This window comes from Pteropus medius, unplaced genomic scaffold (assembly GCF_902729225.1).
Source record: "Pteropus medius unplaced genomic scaffold, Ma_sr-lr_union100, whole genome shotgun sequence".
Taxonomy (NCBI): Eukaryota; Metazoa; Chordata; class Mammalia; order Chiroptera; family Pteropodidae; genus Pteropus; species Pteropus medius.
The window spans coordinates 753,770-773,001 of record NW_024340847.1 but is presented as its reverse complement, the minus strand read 5'-3'; the positions used below and the strand labels follow the sequence as shown (position 1 = coordinate 773,001).

The window sequence follows — 19,232 nt, the reverse complement described above, 5'->3', positions numbered from 1 at the left end:
TGACCTTTGCCCGCGGTAACCGCGCCACCCCACACGCTCGGCACGACTGCCCCAAGTGCATCGGTGTCACCGTCTCCCTTCTCGTGGGGTCAGGCCGCGACCCGCTCCGGCCTTGGGCTAGCTCCGTCTGTGCCGCTGTCCTTCTGGGCTCGCCCCGCCCTGCTCTGCCGCCGCTCCCCTTAACGTCACCGTCCCCTCCGGCACCTTCAGTCCGTTTCCGTCCGCGGCTCTGATGGTCCTCGAGGTAACGAACGAAGCAGCGAGACTGAGGCAGGGAGCCCCGCCTCCCTTCTCCGGCCTTCGCCCTTCTCCCCGGTCTGTGGGGTGTTCTCGGCTTCACTCCCGCTCCCGCCCCGTGGCCGGCACGTGGACCTGGAAACAGCCGGACGACTCCTGGAGGGCGTAAAGCCGGGTGACCCGCCGCACGCGGGGCTGGGAACCGCCGCCAGGGAGGCGCTTTTATGGAGGGAAGGGGGCGCGGCAGCGTCGTGGCTCCTCATTGGCTGAGCCGTCGCCGGCTTTCATTGGTCGAGTGGTTGCCGGGCGAGGGGAAAGCCCGCCCCACGCCTGCAGGAGCAGTGGAGTAGAAAACAGCTTCCGGCTGGACATAGAGAGGCGTCTCCGCGAGGATGGCGGCGCGTGGCCGGCGGGAGGGCGCCCCCTGCAGGCCCGCCGGACCCGGACGTGAGTGAGGTTTCCGCTCAGCCGTCTCCACGCCGTCGCTCGTCTTCCCGCCGCCGCGCTGACTCTTCGTCCCGCTTACCCCGCGTCCGAGGAGTGACCTGAACGTTGTGGGATGAGCTTTACTGGCCCCTGCCTTCCGCCCCACCGCCCTAAGCCCGGAGCTCCGGACTCCGCTTTACAGGCCCGAAGCGTCTCCGAGGCTTCTGCAGTCGTCGTTTCCTTTACTTGTCCAACGAAGTGACTTGGGTCTCCTACCAAAGTGACGGCAGGAAGTGCAGACCCTCCCCCCCACCCCCCGCATCAGTGCGCCCTTCTCGGGGTCCCGGGAGGCCGCCCTTCGGCCGTCCCCGCCCTGCTCGCTCCAGCAAAGGCCGAGCTGGGCGAAATGGCCTGTGACCCTGCCTGAAGACGCGAGGCGTCCCTCGGGGAGTCACTTGGCAGGCAGACGGCGGCTGTCCCTGCTTCCGCAGCCCCCTGGCCCCAAGCAATGCCCTGGCCCCAATGGGTCCTCGCCCCACTCAGGCCTCTCCCCCCACCTTGGTTCCCACCCACCTTCTTCAGTTAAGACGGAATAACTTTTGCAGAGCCTCCCCCACGAAGGAGTCCCATCTTGTCACGCGTCAGTCTCCGCCTCCTTCCTCTAGGCCTTGTTGACAGCCCTATCTTTGCATCATCAAGAAAAGATTTTTCCTTCTGAAATAAGAATCCTGTTGCCATTCCGAGAACGTGAGAACGTGGGAAAGGTTACGTTTTAAAAATAGCACCCTTTATCGGTCCCCCACCCCCCGCCCCCCACTTGGCCGTCCTTGGAAAGGCATCCTCTGCCTGGAATTCTCTCCGTTCCATGCATGCTTCAACTAGTAACTCATTAAAACTCACTAACGGTCGGCCCCTCGGTCCGCTATTTTGGGCTCGGGTGCCCCTCTTTCAGCCTGGGCCTGCCACCCCCACAGCACTGGTCACACGGCACCGGAACCGCTGGTTTAGGGGCTGTCTCCCTCGCTGGGCTCTCCGCTTTCTGAGGGAAGACCTGCGCTTATAGCCCAGCGTGGTGCTACTATGCTGTAGGCGTCAATACATGTTCAGCAGATGGATAAATGAAAATATATCCCTCGCGCTCATCTCGCCACTTTATATCGACCTCTTACCTCCTCGCCTCACGCTGCTGCAAAGCTCTGTATGGACTGCGCGTCATCCACGGTTTCAACTTTATAAAAATGATTTTGGTTTTGAAAAGTAATGGTAAATAGCATGAATATGTTTTATATGTAATACAAAGTTCAAACGGCACATACAATCAGAAAAAGAAAGTAAGAACATTGCAAAAGCTCACCAGATATAAGCGACTTTCACAATTCACTGAACTCCCAGTTTGCTGTGTGTTTCTTGAAGTAGCAGAAGGCGCCTCTTCGGCAAAAGGTTATTTGGAGCCGGTTAGGTTTGAGAAACTGCAGATGCAGGAGAGGCTCTGAGCTGATCCCTTTGTGAGTGGCATTTGCATTTATAAGGGGAATCCTCATTTCTAAGTGTCTCTTACCTGGGTCCGGAAGAGGAGGGTGATTCTGAATCACAAGAAACTTTTATCAATGGAGGAGGCTGTGGGCTGAAATCGGCAAAACCTAGCCATTGGCTTTTCCTTGCTTCTCCTGATAGCAGGCTTCCCCCTGCCCGCCCCATGTCTCTCTCATCTTGTCTTGAAGATGATACTTACTAGGGAGACTTGGACTGCCTCTTGGGGTTTACTGAGTTTTCTGGGCATATCCCATGTGTACCATGCTAATAAACTATTTGTTTTTCTCTTTTCTCTGTCTTTTAGTATAGGAAGTCTCAGCCAAGAATTCAGAAGATTAGAGAAAATTATATCATGCACATATATGTATACTTACATACACACACCCATGCACACACGAATGAACGTTTTACAAAAATAGGTTCACGTTGTACCCTTGGATATATTTGATGTCAATAAAGGTACCTACATCGTCATATGTATGGCTTATATGACTTACATGGTATTTCCTGGAAAGGAAGAACTGATCATCTATCTGCAAAGTTGTTATCGATAACCTTATAAATACCTTTTTCTTTGTTCCTGCTGTTAAAAAACAATCGTTAGTGGAGTAAATTTGGATGTGTGCTGGCTGGAAAATCACTGCTTGGCTATCGCCCATGGGAACATCACATTCTAACAATAAGCTTTCCGCTTCTGTACCCCCGCTTGCACACCCGACCTGTGGGTTGACAGGTAGTGAATAGGAGAAAAATAGACCTTTGTGTTTAAGACAGAATGAGGAATAGGATTTAGGGCTTAAAAATCCTGTACCTCTACATTTCGGGGCTGCTTAATTTGGGGTCTGTGTACCCCTGGCAGACCCAGCTGGCTGAATAGTGTGCTTCCTGTAACTCACTGGTTTCTGGTGGTCCGTGTGTCTATCGGGGCTGGAGCTACAACAGATGTAATTGGCTTTATTGAGCCATTCATGAATCAAGCAGCGTCCCAACTAACAACTAGAAAGGCACTCAGTTGTGCAAAATGTGGGGCGTTTATAGGAGGAAGAGTGGGGTGAGGAAGCCATCAGCAAAAGGAAGGATCATTTTTAGCCCAGGACAGCATGTTTTGTGGGGGGAAGGGAACAAGGGAACAGCAAGAGTTTTTGTCATGCAAATTGCCGATGGAGAGGGCTTGTATGACAGACTCCCTCCTCTTCCGTTGACCAGAATATTCCTGACTGGACTGGTTGATTATGTTTCTGGGAGAGCTGGAAATGGCAATTAGCTCAGGTATTAAATCTAGGTTTGGTATCGTGGGATTTGGCATAACTGACACTATTTTGGGCCTGTGGTTTTCTTTAACGTTGCATTTATTGTCTTAGGACAAAGTCCTCTAAATGGTATCCTTGGATCAAAGGCCAATCTCACAGTTTGAAAAAAATTTCCGAACTGTCATTCAGGATCTTCCCCCGAGGTTCCTGGCCTCGTGGAGGGGCTTGGCGACGTGTGTGCCTGCGTCTGCAGATTCCCTCAGACCACCTGTGCATTTGGCTGGGGAGGAGCCCGTACCTTTCGTCAGTGTCTCAAAGAGGCCATGACACAGAAGAGCTGTTCTTCACTGAGTATTACTATGTGCCAGGCACAGAGCTACGACATCGAGCCCGTGATCCCCATTTTACGGACGATGAAACAGACGTTCTCCCTACTCTCCCTTCCGTCCTGCGGACCACGGGTGTGTCACTGCTTGGCTTCCCTTGCCCACGAGATGATATGTGAAGTCCTTGGCCTCCACACAGGCCCAAACACATTTCCACCGCTGTCTCTTTCTATCACGGTTCAAAATTTTTGCTCCGGTCAAACTGACACGCTTCCCCTCTGCAGGCCAGCCCTGTGCTCTCGCCCTTTGCCTCCTCCGTCCTCTCCACGTGCCTTTCACTCCAAGGTTCCAGTCCAGAGCGATCGACCTCTGAACCAGAGCGCCAGTAGCACCACTATCTGGGCTGACATTAATTTTGGAATAAATCCGTAATCTTGTTTTGAAAAGTCTTCTCTGATGTTTCACAGTTACTTGTTTCCATGCTACTTCTTTTCCAGGGTGTTTATGTCTGTCTGCCAGACCACCAAGTGCCTTCCATCAGGCTGGCGCCTTGTTTTGTACTAGTTGGTTTTTCTCGTGATACAGTTCACTGCACTGACAGATGTTTTAATAATTATATATACATTTTTTTTTTTGGAGGGAGGAAGAAGTTATTTGTGGCCAGCCTACCACTTACTACTTAAAATTCATGTCTCTGTGCTGTCTGCATTTCAAGATTAGCTCACTCTTGCTGTAGGGCGACTTATTTAAATGCAAAATGTCACATGATAGTACCGTCAGCACTAGAAGGGAAATCAACCAGCCGGCGGATGGGGTTACATGTGACAGTGTCTATGCCAAATCGTGCATACATCTGAATGAAATTCCAGTCTCTGCAGAGATTATCTTAGGTTTTAACATGAGATGTCTGAGCTTGAACCAAACATTGTGAATCTTTCCATTCGCCCTCCTAAAAAAAGAGACAATTCAAATGAGGAAATGTTTTCTTTTGCTAGGGAGTCATCGGCCTTGAAGAAACGCAGGAAATGAATATACGCAGCATAAAGCAATCTTTTTAAAGTTTGTCAGTTTCAGGTGTGCAGCGCGGTGAGCAATCTTTTGTTCTGAAGCAGGAAAAACTAGAACCACGGCTACTTGTGCGTCCCGGACGCCTAAAATGAAGGTCCCCGTCAGCCTTACTCATGGAAGTGTTAATTGTCTTTTCCCCACACGTCCCAGGGGCCTAGAATTCAGCAAGCGCTGGGAGCTGGAGGTGGTGCAGAGTCGGGGCACCGGGACCCCGCACCTGGCGGCATTCGGCAGTGCGGCAGGCCGGCCACACAGCTCGTCTGCTCGGGGACGTGACAAGGCGGCAACGAGCGTGCTGGGCGTCACGCGCGACGCGGCGGACACCCCGAGACCACCACACCGCCCTCCCCGGACCGGGACCCCGCCCCCAGCGCGACCCCGCCTCCGCCGGGTCGGGGTCACTCGCTACGCCGACCACGCCTCCTCGCGCTCGCCACCCGCGGCGACACGAGCGGACGCGCACGTGGCGCTAACCCACCGCCCGGCGCAGGCCGCACGCGGCGCGCCCGCCCCCCGCGCTCCCCGGAAACGCCTCCGGGCCCCCGGGGGCGGGGCCGCGGCCGGAACCAGCGCGCCGCGGGCGCCGCCGGCCGCCCGAACCTTCGGGAAAGTGGGGGCGGCCGGGGCGCATGCGCGGCGTCAGGCCGGGCGGAAGTGGACGCGCCGCGCCGCCGCCGCGTGACGCACTTCCTGTTTGTTGTTGGAGAAAGGAGAAAGGAAAGCGCGAGGAGCTGCCGCCGCCGTCACCAGCGCCGCCGCGCAGGAGCCGAGGAGACCGGGCCACCGCCCCGCCGCGCCTTCCCGTCGCCGGTCCCGCGTCCTCGGTGAGCGTCGCTCCGGCGGCAGCGTGTGGGGACCGGGTCGGGGGCCGGGCCCGGCGCCTGGCGCGGGCCGGCTGCGGGGCGGGCGCGGGGGGCAGGGGCCCGTCTCCCGGCCGCCCCCTCCCCAGCGGCCCGCGCCAGGCGGTTGGGGTGCGGCCCGTGCCGGGGCGGGGGGCCGTCCGTCCGCCGGGCTCCAGCCCCTGCCCCTGTCCCGGCGGCGCGGGCCGAGGTGCTCCGCGTCCCCCGCTCCCGGCGGCCGGGGCCCTGCGGCCTGCGGGGCCGGCTTGTCTGCCTCCGAGGCCGCGTAGACCACCTGACACCGGAGCGAGGTGGGTGTGCGTCGCGGCGCCGCCACCTGCAGACCCCGGGAGGCGGGCGAGGGGACGCTTCCAGAAGTCTCCGCCGCCCTTTTAGAAGTTCGTTGGTGCGCAGGAGGCTCGACTTTGAGCGTAACCTAAAAAGCCGGCTCGCTTCGGCGGCTCGTCTGCCTGCGGCTCCCGTCGCTCGGCCCGAGCGTGGAGAGAGGGCAGGAAGTGCCGCTTACAAACTGGGTCGCCTCGGAAAAGATTTTCGCGGGTGGCGTGGGGTGCGGGTCCGATCCGGGAGCTTCACCGCGAGCTGTCCCCCGTAAACCGCCGAGAGGAAGGATCGCAGCGGCGCCAGCGGGGCGACCGCGGGCCCATCTTCTGAGGAGCGGCCAGCGGCGCTCCTTGCAGTTTTCAACGTTTTTCTTTCCATTGGGGATTCGTAGTGAGACTTTATGGCAAGAACCTTTTAAGGCCAGTAATGGATTGGGTCGAAAAGTTAGACCTAACTGACCAAAAGAGGGAAAAGTAAACCCTTACCATTTGAACTTCGTCGTTGGCTGTTTGTTTTGCAGGTTTAGTCATATGTTTTCTAATAGTCGGGAAGCTCGGGGAAGTTTCAATGGCGTCTGAAGGGAACCATGGACTCCGTTCTTCCCCCAGGTCCCCCGCACCCTGGTTTTCTGGGAAGTCACTGCAGCGCCCCAGCGGGGTTAGGACTTGTTTGTGTGGTCTGTGATCGAAAGCGGAGGCTCTCGGTGCGCACTGATGAGCTGTGGGACTTTTTGGATTATTCAGAATATGAATTTGGGGACTAAATTGGCGTGGTGTGATTTGTAGGTGTGGATGACTCGACAGGAAGTAGGAGGAGAACAAATGGGGTTGAGAAGTTGGTTTTTAAAATGTGCCTAACTAGGCTTTGTATGGTGCTGTAGATGAGAAAGTTAGGAATTGAGCATTTAAAGAATTTGAGATGAGTTCAGCATTCTCTCTAAAATGTCGGTATTTTACAGTTGTTTTCTTTTGGATTTGAAAGTGGGAGGCATTTCTGGCATGGGACACACTTCTCTGGAGAGTTGGGTGGGGAGTAGGATTTGAGTAATACTCCGAAGACTACGTTCTGCATAGAGAGTTAAAGTCTGATACCTACAACTAGGTGGCCCCCAATAGCTTTCCTCTTTAAGCATGCCTGTTGTTTTTAAGTGGTAGAACCAAGAACACCTTTGTGGTAACTCTTAGTTTCAAACAAATACAAATGTACTCATCAACACCACTGACAGTTTTCCTCCGGGCAAATTCAAACACCGGTTTTGGGACGGGATGGTCTGTGTCTTTTTCACAATCTTAGAGGGCACCTTAAAGTTCGGCACGTTGCTCTCGGGACTGCAGAATGATCCTGACCACGGCACCTTAGCGTGTGGTGCCGGATCCCGCCCACCGGGGAGCAGGGAGTGTGCCTGCTTGTTAGGTAAAAGAGGTCAGCTGACCTGCAGGTCAAGGCTCAAGGCTGGTGGTGGCACATCACTTCCGGTGTCCGTTGGTAAGGAGCAAGTGAGTAGAGCCAGTCTCGTGTTTGCAACAAGTTTATACTTTAACACGGTTTTTAAAAACTTTCTTTCTGCCTTTTCACTTCTTTGGAAATGATTCTAGAGTTTAGGATGGGTGTTAAAAATCTGGTTAGGTTTACATTTGTCCAGGACACCACCTTGTGGCGAAAGGCGGTAACTGCGGACTTAATAGTGAGTCGGGGTGAGGTGGGTGGGAGATTCTGCAGACGCTGTAGTTTCTCTTGGATGAATAGAATTCGAGAGAACTTCAAACTCGACATAAAGGTAAATGAGAAGAAAAATGAAGTTGGTGAAGATAAAAATAGGAATAGAAATGATGATGGGGGCATGGGAAGAATTTTAAAACCTAATTGTAAAAATGAGTCACTGGGTAAGGCAGGCAGTAAGAAGTGGATGATTTTATTATGTTTTGATTTTAAGATGTTTTTCCAAACTTCATATTTCCGGGGAGACTTAAAAATCATAGTTGATCCTTTTTGTTTTACTATCCTACCTAAGAAAAGTAAATTTAAAAAGTTATTTTTAATATGAGGAAAATTAATATCTGAAAACGAAAGTAGCTAAATTTCTGAGATTTGCGGTACATATCGAAGCAGAAGAGGTTCTGTCTTCTCTGTATCCTTAATACTTTATTTTAAAAGCTGTATGTTATTTAGACGTGGGTTGGTTTTCTCTTAATTTTTACTTTAAAGTTTGTAAGAAATTTTTGGCTAAGTGGAAAGCAGCGGCAGCCATTGCTTGTGGCTGCGAGGCAGCAGGACTGTCCACACACAGACTGCGGGTATCTTAGGGTTCCTTCTTTCTTTTCTTGGCCCCCTCCCCCGCTCCTCTCTGGCAACCACCATTCTGTATCTATAGGCCCGTTTCTCTTTTGCTTTTTCGATTTTACATGTAAGTGAATCACGTGGTATTTGTCTGCCTTATTTCCCTTAGGGTAAAACCCTCTAGGTCTGTCAGGCAAATGGCAAGATTTTATTTATTACTGCTGAGTAGTGGTCCGTTGTATGGGGGTACCACATCTTCATTCACCCATCGAGGGACACTTAGACTGCTTCCGTCTCTTGGGCTCTTGTGTTCTGGGGTCTTTTATGCTCAGTTGCAAGCCTCAGTTGTCTGGAAGGGTGGTTTCCTTAGGCAGCATGTGATTTTCTGCCCTTTAAAATTCTCACCTGACCTTTACGACCGAAGGCATCTGGTTTGCTTGTGTTTGTGTGTGCTTGGCAACCCTGTGCATTCCTCCAGGGTAGGCCTTGGATCATCTTGTGTTCTCGGGTGCCTGTAGCATTGTCCCTGACTCAGAGTGCTCAGAAAATACTGGGGGAGTTGGATCCTTCTTCCTGAAGTGGCCGTATCCTAATAAGCCTTCTGCTCTGCGGTTAATGAGTCCAGAGCTTAGGAAAGTTGGGGAAAGAAGTGTAGTCACGTGACGTACAGTGTCAGTTCACAGAAGTCAGAGTCCGAGCACTCGCCAGGGTGTTTACTTTAACAGGAAATCTAACAGGCGCTGTCTGATAGGTGACAGTGTCCAGGTGAGTCAGAGGTGGACGCATTCCTTGTGTGTTTCAGGGATACTTCAGGGTGTTGGCCAAGAACAAAACCTGTGCGTAGCTGACGTGATGAGGAGCGATAGATAGAGCACGTCTGGGTTCGTTTCTCCCCTGCCTCTGTCTTAGTTCTGGAAATTCATCAGATAATGAAAGGACACGTGGGGAACTTGTCCACAGTGATCTTTTCTCATTAAACTTTTGCCGGCTTCCAGTCCATTCAGCAAACAGCATGCATGCCACAATGCGAATGAAACATTTAAACAAAATTCACTTACAATTGCCGGGTTTCTAGGTTAATAGAAGTAGTATTTAGATTTGCTGTCACTTTAAGCTAAAGACAGGGACTGCCTTGAGTGGGCATGCCACTTCTGGAATGACGTTACTTGAGACAGTGCCCAGCGAGTGATGGTCTCCGAGTGGGTGGTAGTGCGGGGCTGGGGGAAGGACCCTCCTGCCGCGGGCCCGGGGGTCGGCGCGAAGGGGTCGTGTTCTGCAAACGGAGTGAGGTTCTGTGGGTTCTAGGTGACAGGAGACTGGAGAATGGCCTCGTGGGTGGAAAGGTGTCACTTATGTCCAGTAACACCTCGTTTCAGTGTCTGGCCAAGATGTGGGATAGTAGCAGAAGGCCTCAGAGTGTGGGGTGCGTAAGTCCACACGCCAGGCTCGAGTTTAGGGGCACCCTGAAGGCCTGGAGGGTGGCACGCCCGTAACAGTCGTGTTGGGCACAGGTGCCGCATTCTCCAAGTCCCGTTAAGAGCACGGGCCTGTGTCATGGCTTAGTGAGTCCCTTAGAAAACCATTAAAATCAAACTTCTTTAACTTGAAGGTGCCAGCTGGTGTGTGGCTGTTTGAGCTCAGTTGTGGGCCCCTCACAGGGCAGGAACTCTACACAGGCATAGGTCCCATGGGTGAGTGGAAGGGACCCTAAGAGGTGGTCTGGTCCCACCTTCTCCTCGAGACCGACCCGCAGGCCGGCTGTCTCTGTGGCCTGCCCATGGAGTGGCGTGCTTTCTGTCTGCAGCTTTCCCTTGTTTGGGGGGAGGTAAACTGTCAGGGATCCCGGGGTGTTTAGTTCAGTTTAGGCCTTTGTTTCCGAGCAGGAGTGTAGTGAGAGCTTTAGCTGCCGGCCTGGTGCCCCTGCAGCCCCATGAAGCTCGCACTCGCCTGTGGGGGCTGCATTAGGGGGACGTCATTATCCGCGTGGGAGCCGCCAGGTCTCAGGAGGCCTGAGGTGAGCTTTCGGAGGTGACGCGAGCTCGCTCCGGCTACTGTAGAGGGCCTTTCTGGGAAGGGGTTGAGACGGGCACTTCTGTTGGGGGGTCTGCGCTTTTCTTCCTTGGATAATAAAAGGAAGATCTCAGCGACTTAACAAGGGCGACTTAGACTGACTTTACTCAGAATCGTGCCTTCCAGGACTCCCAGGTAATGAAACGTGTAAACGCAAATAACGGACGGTTTAACTCGCCTGGGCGGGAGGCGGCCCGGGGGGGCGGCTCGTGTCTCAGGCGTTGTTGCAGTGGCACTCAGCGGTGGCAGCAAGGGCGCACGTCGGGTGCCCCGTGCTCAGGCTCTGGTCGTTTTCCACGTTTGTGAGGTCTGCTGGGGAAAGCGGGGGTCTTAGATGGGCAGGGCGGGGCCCTTAGGAGTTGGGGACTTCCTAACGGGAGGGCAGGTAAGGACCACCTCTACCTTCGGGCTGCTTGTGTTGTGAGTTAGGAACCGTGTCTGCCTGCGCGAGCCGCAGCCGGGGATCCCGGCCCGTTTGGGGCACTGCTGGCCTTGGGACTTGAAGGAGCGTGGGCGATTCCTGGGGGGACTCAGGGAGAAACGCACGTCACACCTAGCGCTTGCCGGGTGTGCAGTAGCGTTTCAGGGTTTGGCTAATCTGGTGGAGGGGGCGGCGTGCCCTGGAGCGCCAGCGTCCGGTGACTCCGTTACCACTGAGACAGGCGGGCGCTCGGCCTCTGCTTCCCAAAGGAGAGCGAGGACAGCGGTGTCCATCTCGTGCTCAGACCACTGCTGACACAGGAAGGGCGCAGATCCGGCGACGTCACTCAGACACTCGCAGTGTCCTCTGCCACGTGGGACCCTACATTTTAAAAGGGAGACTTGCGACCTGTAAATAGCATTTCTCCTGAAATCGCCCTGCCAGCGCTTAGGCCGGGTACGGCTCGCTCCGCAGTGGCTTCGGGTGCGGGCGTGGCGTCTGCTGTCCGGCCGACGGTTCTTTGGCTCGCGACTGCTCTCCCTTTTTTGGAGCACGCGTGTGTCTGCGCACATGTGTTTGCGCACGTGAGCTTGGTCCTGGGTCGTGCGTGTTTGGCTGTACTTGATGTGTGTGTCGCGGTGTGATTGCTGTGGTAGTTCTGCTGGTACCTGTATCACGTCACACAGTTATCATGTCCTCGTATGTTTTTATTTCACATGAATTTTTTGTTTGCCAAATTCAACTTTGCCTGCTCTACCGAAAGTTTAGAAAATCACAGAGAGATGCTGATTGAAATGGCTCCGGGGGGTGCTTCCCGTGGGGTTTAGATGCATTCGGACAGGTAGTGTCATTTCTCTGAACGTAACATGGCAGGAGTGATTTTAAAAGCACATTTCAGATAGTGACCAAAGAATGGACCCCCGAGCAGGTAGGTAGCGACGGCGTCCTTAGAAGCCATGGTAGAGAATTACTGACAGTTAAGAGATCGTGGTGGTAGACAGACCCCAAGTACCGGCCATCAGAACACTCATTTCAGAGAGGGAAACGCGTAAAGGGTTTAGTTGTGATCACAAACCCTTCCTGCACCAGTGTCTGCGTTACCGAGCACAGCGCACACTCACGTGCATACTGACCTGCACACGGCGCTGCAGCTTGCTCCTCCGTTGGAACGCGAGGGGACGTTGGCAGCTCCGTGCCCACTGCCTCGCCGGGGCGCCTCGCTGTTGGCAAGGGGCTGCGTCACCGAGGTCAGGAGGCGAACCCTCCGAGGCGCCTGCGCGATCTGGCCGCGTGTAAAGGCGGCAGTCTGGCGATAATGAAAGACGAGCTGTCAGCCCGGACGGTGGGCGGCGAGGTGTGGGAAAGAAAAAAGCAGCGTCGCCGATGGATAATGCCGGTGATTATTTCCCCTAACTTAATATAAAATGAGGCTATTTGGCATTTCTTGTGTGCCTTGCTTTGTACCATAGCAATGAAAGCGTAGTAATGCAATGAAAGAATTTGTCCTGTTATTGGTATTTTGCAGAGGCGATGGGTGGTGGTGAGGTCTGGGGGGCAGGTGAGTGGTTCTGGAGGTTGAGGGAAGGGAGGGTCTTAGAGACGCCCGGGTGTCTGTCTGGGTGAGCGGAGTGCTGCAGGTGGGGCGAGTGTGCAAGGAAGGGCAAGCTCAGCCCCAGGATGGGCTGTGCACGGTCAGGGGGTCAGGGGGCTCTCAGACCCCTGACGCGCTTGGGTTAGCGTTGACCACGTTCGTTACCGTTCGCTGTTTGTTGCTCTGGTTCTTCGTTGCTGTTCTGTCCCCCACATTTTTCTTCGTCGTTTTGCGCTTCTAACCGAAGGTGTCGCGATCTCTCCTTCCGTAGCACGGGTCACGCAGGCGCACCGTGGCGGCAACTGCAGGCTGGGTTCCAGGCCGCGTGAGGAGGCGCGAGCCGCAGTGAAGTGAGGCACGGTCCTTTCGCTCGTGGAGGGTCTCGCCTTCAGTTGTGGAAGACGCGGCATCTGTGCAGTGCCGTGAAGCCGCGACGCACAGCAAAATGAGCTACGCCTGTGCTGGTGGTGGTGGTTTTTTTTTTTTTAACCTTTTAAACGGTTCTAGAATTTGCCGCGGACGTTTATATCCAAGGGGACACTCACGTAGCAGTAGTTTCACGGCTGCCGCAGGCACCTTCTAGAACAGGCACTGCCACTTCCCTCCCTGCCGCGTCGTCCTTACAGGAAGCACGGGCCCCACGCGGCGTGCGGGACGGAGCGCGCCCTTGCTGTTGTCTGGGTGGACTGCGATCTGTTAGAGCGCTTGGGAGTGAGGAAGACACGTTTTTATTTTGCATCCACTTATTTCTGTGGTGCTTTTTATCGAGGTCTGAGTTTCTGAACTGTGCCGTTTTTCTAGCCTCTGAAAAAGTTAACGTTTCCTGCATGGCAGGTCTGTTGGCAACAAACTCCCTCAATTTCTGTTTGGCGGAGAGAGTTCATTTTTGAAGGATGACTTTGAATGGTGCACAATTGGAGGTTGACTGTGGGATCCAGGTGCTCAGTGGGCGCGATTCTCGGCTTTGCCTCCCAGCAGCTGACGGGTTTTTCTCTGGCTTCTTTCAGGGTTCGTCTTTGATTTTCTGAACTCTGGGTGTGACATGCCTAGTGTTCTCGGTGTTCACCCGCGTGCTGTTCTCTGAGCTTCCTGGACGTGTGCTTTGGTGTCTGACGTTAACTTGGGGCGACTCAGGCTCCCTTGGGGCTGCAGACGTGGCTCCTGTCCTCCCGTCTGCTCCGATGGGCCCATTGGGTGTGTGGTTCGTGTCCGAAGCCGTCCCACAGTTCTTCACGTCCTGTTTTCAGTTTCCGAAGTTCCTCTTGTCATACCAGGTTCCTTCAGCCACGTCTGGTTTCCTAGTAAGCTCATCGGAGACGCTGCTCGTTTCTGTTACCGATTGTCGCTAGCCCTTTTTTTTGGTGTTTAGAGAGTCCATCTCTCTGCTCCCATGGCCATCTGTTCTGCATGTTCTGTGCTTTCCCATTAAGGCTCCGAGGGTGTTAATCACGGTTGTAGAAGGGCCTTGGAGTCATCCCTGCGCCATCCCCGTGGTTGGCGGCAGGACTGGTGCTGTCCTGGGCGGCGGTTCCTGTGGCAGGTGCGCCGAGTGCAGTGCCCACCTGCCCGAGGTCCCAGTGGCACCTGTGCTCTTGGCTTACGTGTCAGCTCTGTCGCACACTGCTGCGTCATAGAAACCGCTTCCTTCCCCTCGTGCCCTTCAGTGTGCTGAGGGGAGACGTGTTGACTTCGGGTGACAGTGAGGAGCCGTGGCGCCTTGGAGAGAAGGAGGCAGGAGCTGGGGGCCGCGTCGCTCCCCTGTTCCAGGCAGGGCGCCCGTGAGAAGGGACAGTGAGTTGGGTGGCCTCCCGCATTGCCTGCCCCAGGAATGGCAATAGGACATTGGCGTGGGGTGAAGGCACAGGCGCCGGTGTGGAGGTCTCACTCTCCTGTGGCTGTTGGTAGTGACAGGTCCCAGGTGACAGCTGAGAGACTAGTTGTCACTCATCCTCACAGGCTTACCTGATGTTTAACTGGGAAAAAGGATGGTTGGCCAATTTTAGGGGTAAAGGCCATTTAAAAGGTTTTATTGCCAGAGACGGCATCTCCCGGAAGGGAAATGGACACGTTCGATGCTTTAGAAAAGGGGCGTCGAATCACCGTAGCCGCCTGTGACCAGGGCGGTAGTCTGCGCAGGGAGTGGCAGTGCCTGCCCGCGCCGCTTGTGGCGAAGCAGCAGTTCACTTACGGTTGTTTTGGAATTGGGTAGTTGGACGGTTAGTGTATAAATGAGTTGGTTTTTATAAACATGCTGTTAATATTTAGAAATTTCGAGTTCTATAAGGACTTTACTCATAAAAATGTATAAATGGCCTTTTATTTTGTGTGAGGCTTTGGGTCTAGTCGTAAGTAAGTCGATGCAGTTAACTTTTGGGGAGTTTTGTCGTGTTATAACTTGTCTCCTCACCGATCACTCGGAGGCAGCGGGAAAGGAGCCTGAGGCCGCGGCCGCATGGTGTGGCGCCGGCGCGGCCTGACTTTCCCAGGGACGTGTCCAGGGTCCACAGTGCCTCGCTGGGATCTCAGCTTCTAGACGGCACGCAGTTCCTGGACCGTGGGCTGTTGTCATCCTCGCGGTCACACTGAAATCTGTTTCTCTCACGGGCTCGTGCTGAGACGTGGGGAACACGCTGTGGCCTCGAGCATCCGAGTCCTGCGTCCCCCGCGGAGTCACATGGTGCCTGGGCGGGGCGTGCAGTCAGGCTCCAGGAACCTTCACCTCCCGCGGTCGGGATCCCAGTGCCTCCGAGCCATGTCCTCTGCCGGGGTTGTGATACGGGGACTCTGCCTGCAGCTCGGGTACGGGGTCAGAGATTTGTCGTTGCCCAGCTTCTTTCCCTGTTACGGTCTAGGGAGCCTGAACTGTCGATGGAACTAACTAGTAGGTCACTTAAAAATGTGCTGTCATGGGGATTAAAAAGTTTTTGAGATTACATTTTCACTAGGAATGGAAGAAAACCTGATCTTTCCCGTAGAACTTTGTGGTTGTGCACGCAGCCCGTGCACGAAATGCCCTGCTGGAGGGAGTGCCCTGAACGCGGAGCACCCCCCGCTGCACCCCGCCACGCGTCCTGCCCCTCGCTGCCTGACCCGACACGCCCTTGTCCGGGCAGTCACGGACGCCGCCTGGCAGCCGGATCAGAGCGGGGACCGGGGGCGAGGGAGGAGGAGCGTGGGGCCGGTTTCCTAGAAGGGGAAGTGGTGAAGGTGACCCCACGTGTGTGCAGGCTGCGCCCGCAGCCGTCTCCTGGACGAGGACCAGAGGGGGCTCCCTGGAGGGCCCGCGCTCCCAGCCGTCCAGAGTGGGGGGCCGTGGCGGGGGCAGGGGCCGTGGCGCCTCCTGAGGCGGGCGCTGACTGGTCGCGGTCCCGTGCCGGCGCCCCCCTGCATTTGGGAGCTGCAGTTCTAGGAGGCGCGTCGGGCGTCGTCAGTCCCTGGTCCCTCGTCCCTCCTGCTCGTGCGTGCGAGGCCGTCACTCTGATGCTGGGCCTCACGCTGGTCCCTGGGCGCCCCTTTAGTTTGGTTCCCGTGGCTTTTTGCCGTGGCTGTACGCGTTCTTTTTGCCCTGTGTTTTCGCGTTCCGTGGTGCAGTCGTTCGAGGGGCACGGGGCTGGCAGGGGCAGCGCAGGCCTTTGCCTGCCTGCCTTTCCCTCAGCACCGCGTGCGAGGCCACCACGCCGCTTCGCAGAGTGAAGACGGTCGCCCTGCGGCAGCTCTGGCCACTGCAGGCCGCTCCGCGCCGCTCCCGCTGTTCACTCCTGTCCTGTTTCTGTGCCAGGCAGCGTTTAGTGCTCGTTGGTTCTTGGTCCCGTCCGGGCTGGCGCACGCCACGGCCCTCCCTGGCTTCTCCTGACCCGGCCTGTAGGTTTTGCTGGCTTCTTTCCTTTCTCACTTGACAGCGTGTCCTGAGCTCATCTTGTACCTTCCCCGCCCCGGCCCCGGCGTGAACCCGCACAGTTAATTTGTGGGCCATCTCCTTACCTCCCCAGTGGAGCTGACCGTGTCCTCCATAGCGGCTTTTGTCCAGTGCTGGACACGGTGTTGTGTCGGTTGTGATAGCACCTGTGCGTTTGAGCCCCCCTTGGCTGTGACGGAGGAGGGGGTGATTGGATTCGGAGGCTCGTGCAGCGTGTCAGGAGGAGAGAGGGCGGGCGTTTGAGACGTTTTGCTGGTGATTCGTTCGTGTACGTGGGCTCTAGCAGTGTTGGTGTGAGGGTGGGTGTCCCCCGGGTCTAGCAGCTCAGGAACTCAGGCTAGAGTTTCCTAGAGGAAGACTGGGTGTGGGGTGGGGGAGGGCCAGGGGTTAACCTTGGCCATGCTCTGTTTGGGCCGTCTGTCAGATGGCCGAGCAGCCGCCTGCCTTTCACGTCTCACTTGCCACGCGGGCCCAGCATCAGAGCGTGAACCTGGGGGTCGTTGCTGAGTAGCTGGCGCTTCAGTAGCGGGAGCGGACGGGAACAGGGGTGTGTGATGGAAAGAGGGCTCGGAGCCCCAGCTCCTAACAGGGCTGGTGGACGGGAGCAGGCTGGCCGAGGGAAGGCAGACCAGGACACGGACGCGACTGGAAGGTCCAGTGTGCTCAGCGTTTGGGCATCACGGAGCGTGAGCCCTGAACGTGTCTGTTGGCCGCCCGTTCGGGAGCTTTCTCCTGCTGACCTGAAACAGGAGTGAGCTTCAGGTGGGCGTGCCCGGGCCGAGCTGAGGCCCTCAGAGGAGGGCTGAGCGTCACCAGCTCTGCAGAAGGGGCAGCAAGGGTGAGGCTTTGGCCTCCGCAGGTGGACGGTCTGCTGCGGTTCGTCTGGGTTTTCTCCCGGGGCGGTCCCCTTTTAGAAAGGGGAGAAAGGGCCGGCCTGGAGTGCTGCTTGTGGTGAGGCGCGGCTCCCTGCCTCTCATTCCTGTGCCTGCACCTGCCGCCTGGCCGGCGTGGCCTTCTGAGTTCCAGCCCCTCATCCCGTGGCTGCACTGTCTCGGGGATCTAGCTCCGCCCCCGTCCCCCCTGCTCCCCAGTCATCATCATTTGCACAAACTCGGCACATTATTGCAAAGACTAGCCAAACTGTTTGGACTTCGGAGAACACGGGTTCGAATTGGTAGCAAAGGTGTCTGTGCAGCGGAAGTGACGCATTACCGACAGCCTGCAGGGCGCGTGTCTCTCGGACGTCCTCCCCGAGCACGCGCTCTCGTGTCTCCCGCTGGTGTGGATCCTCGCGTTAGCACCTGGAGCTCCGCACGCCTCCCAGACAGGGAGAGGATCCGAACGTGAACCGACCCTCCCGATCGGAATACTTCATCATTCAGCCTTGAGAAAGAGGGAATCTTGCCATTCGTGACAGTGTGGATGGATGACCTGGACGACACCACGTCAAGTGAGATGTCAGACAGAGGGAGACCACCACTGCGTGCTCTCACTTGGCGGGGAGCCTAGGAAGGCGGGCCTCGCAGAAACAGCGGGAGCGTGCTGGCCTGGCTTGGGGTGGGGCGCCGTCTGTCGGGGGGCAGACTGAACTTTCAGTTACGAGCACATTCCGGGGACCTGACGTCCGGCACGGTGACTGCAGTCAATCAGGTGCGCTACGTGCGTAGATCCCGTGTTCCCAGCACTCAGAAGAAACGGTCGGCCGTGGGAGGTGAGGGCCGTGCTAACTGCCTTGATCCTAGGAATCATTTCGCACTCAGAACGCAATGTTGCGCACCTAACGTGCCATCATTTCCTCGCCGGAGCTCTGTGAGGCTGGGAAGGAAGGGGCGGGCTGACCCTGTTCTGTGCTCCGTCCGCTCCGGTGACGAGCAGGCTCGCTGTCTCCTCCTTGGCCTCGGCCTCCGGGCCGTCGGTGTCGACCTTCCCTCTTGGTCCCCGGTGCTGGCCTGGGTCGTGTCTTCAGGCCACCGATGCTCTCGTTCTGTCTAATCTGTTTTCAGGGGCCGGGGCCATGTTAACAACTACCCGATCACAGGGCACATTGTCCCACCCGCATCCCAGTGTGGCTCCCGGTTGGTTTTATGAAAACTTGGTCACCTGTTCCCGCTCAGGCTGTTCGACTTTCCGGTTCTTGGCGGTGTTCTGCCTCTTCCTTTTCCTGACGCTCAGCTCGTGCGTGGCCTCTGGTTGTCAGCTCTCCCGCTGCAGGGGTGGCGTTTGCCGCTGGAATCTTTGGGACCCGGGCGTAGGGACTCTTATTAACCCCTCCAGCGCAGCGTCGTTGGCCCCAGCACCCTGGGACGAGACTCGACGTCTCTGGAGAGCGCTGCAGGTTGCTGCGGGTGGTGCGGCCCCGCTGTGCGAGACTGAGGCCCGGCTCCTTGCGCTCAGGGCGCCTCTTTTTCTCGTTTGCAGTCAGTGGAGAGAGTTTCTCTTGTCCCCGTTCGAGGAGCCAGAGTCCCCATCCCTGCTGCACCCGTCACCACCCCGGGACAGGCTTCATCTTTCTGATCACCAGCCACTCTTGGCACTTGTTTCTGGCCCTGGAGCCTTTTCTTTCCTGGGAGTTCATCCGTCTCTCCAAATGTGCGTGCAGGATTTATGTAACACGTGCGGCATTTCGAGGGACCCCTTGCGTGGGGGCCTCTGCGGTTGCGCAGACCCGCTACACGGGGCTGCTCCATGGGCGGTGCTGGGTCGCAGACCGTGTGCGTTCTTGCTGACTCACTGTGGACCAGATCTTTTTTTACCGTGGGTTGCTCCCCAGCGCCAGAAAAAAGAAACACAATCCAGCGGCACATGTCATCTTGAGAAGTGGAGCGGGTCCTGGTCGTGGACTGTTTAACCTGGACGACGTTCGGCCTCAGCAGCACGGCCTCAGGAGGGTTATGGTCTCAGGGCTTTGTTTAGCATCTACATATTTCTTTTGAAAA

At 56.0% G+C, this 19,232-nt stretch overlaps 2 long non-coding RNA genes across 3 annotated transcripts; one reads left to right on the top strand and one right to left on the bottom strand.

Annotated features, from left to right (window-relative positions):
- Window positions 1–793: 793 nt before the first annotated feature.
- On the bottom strand, window positions 794–2,907 carry LOC120582033 (uncharacterized). Of its 2 annotated transcripts, none has more exons than XR_005647437.1 (3): window positions 2,018–2,907; window positions 1,833–1,891; window positions 794–1,391 (listed from the first exon to the last, which is right to left on the bottom strand). It is a non-coding gene; the product is annotated as an uncharacterized LOC120582033 (long non-coding RNA). The 2 variants fall into 2 exon arrangements; XR_005647440.1 differs by having other exon boundaries at window positions 794–1,377.
- A 2,519-nt stretch (window positions 2,908–5,426) lies between these two features.
- Window positions 5,427–14,496, top strand: LOC120582029 (uncharacterized). The gene is made up of 3 exons (XR_005647429.1): window positions 5,427–5,664; window positions 10,495–10,503; window positions 14,486–14,496. It is a non-coding gene; the product is annotated as an uncharacterized LOC120582029 (long non-coding RNA).
- The last annotated feature ends 4,736 nt before the right edge of the window (window positions 14,497–19,232 follow it).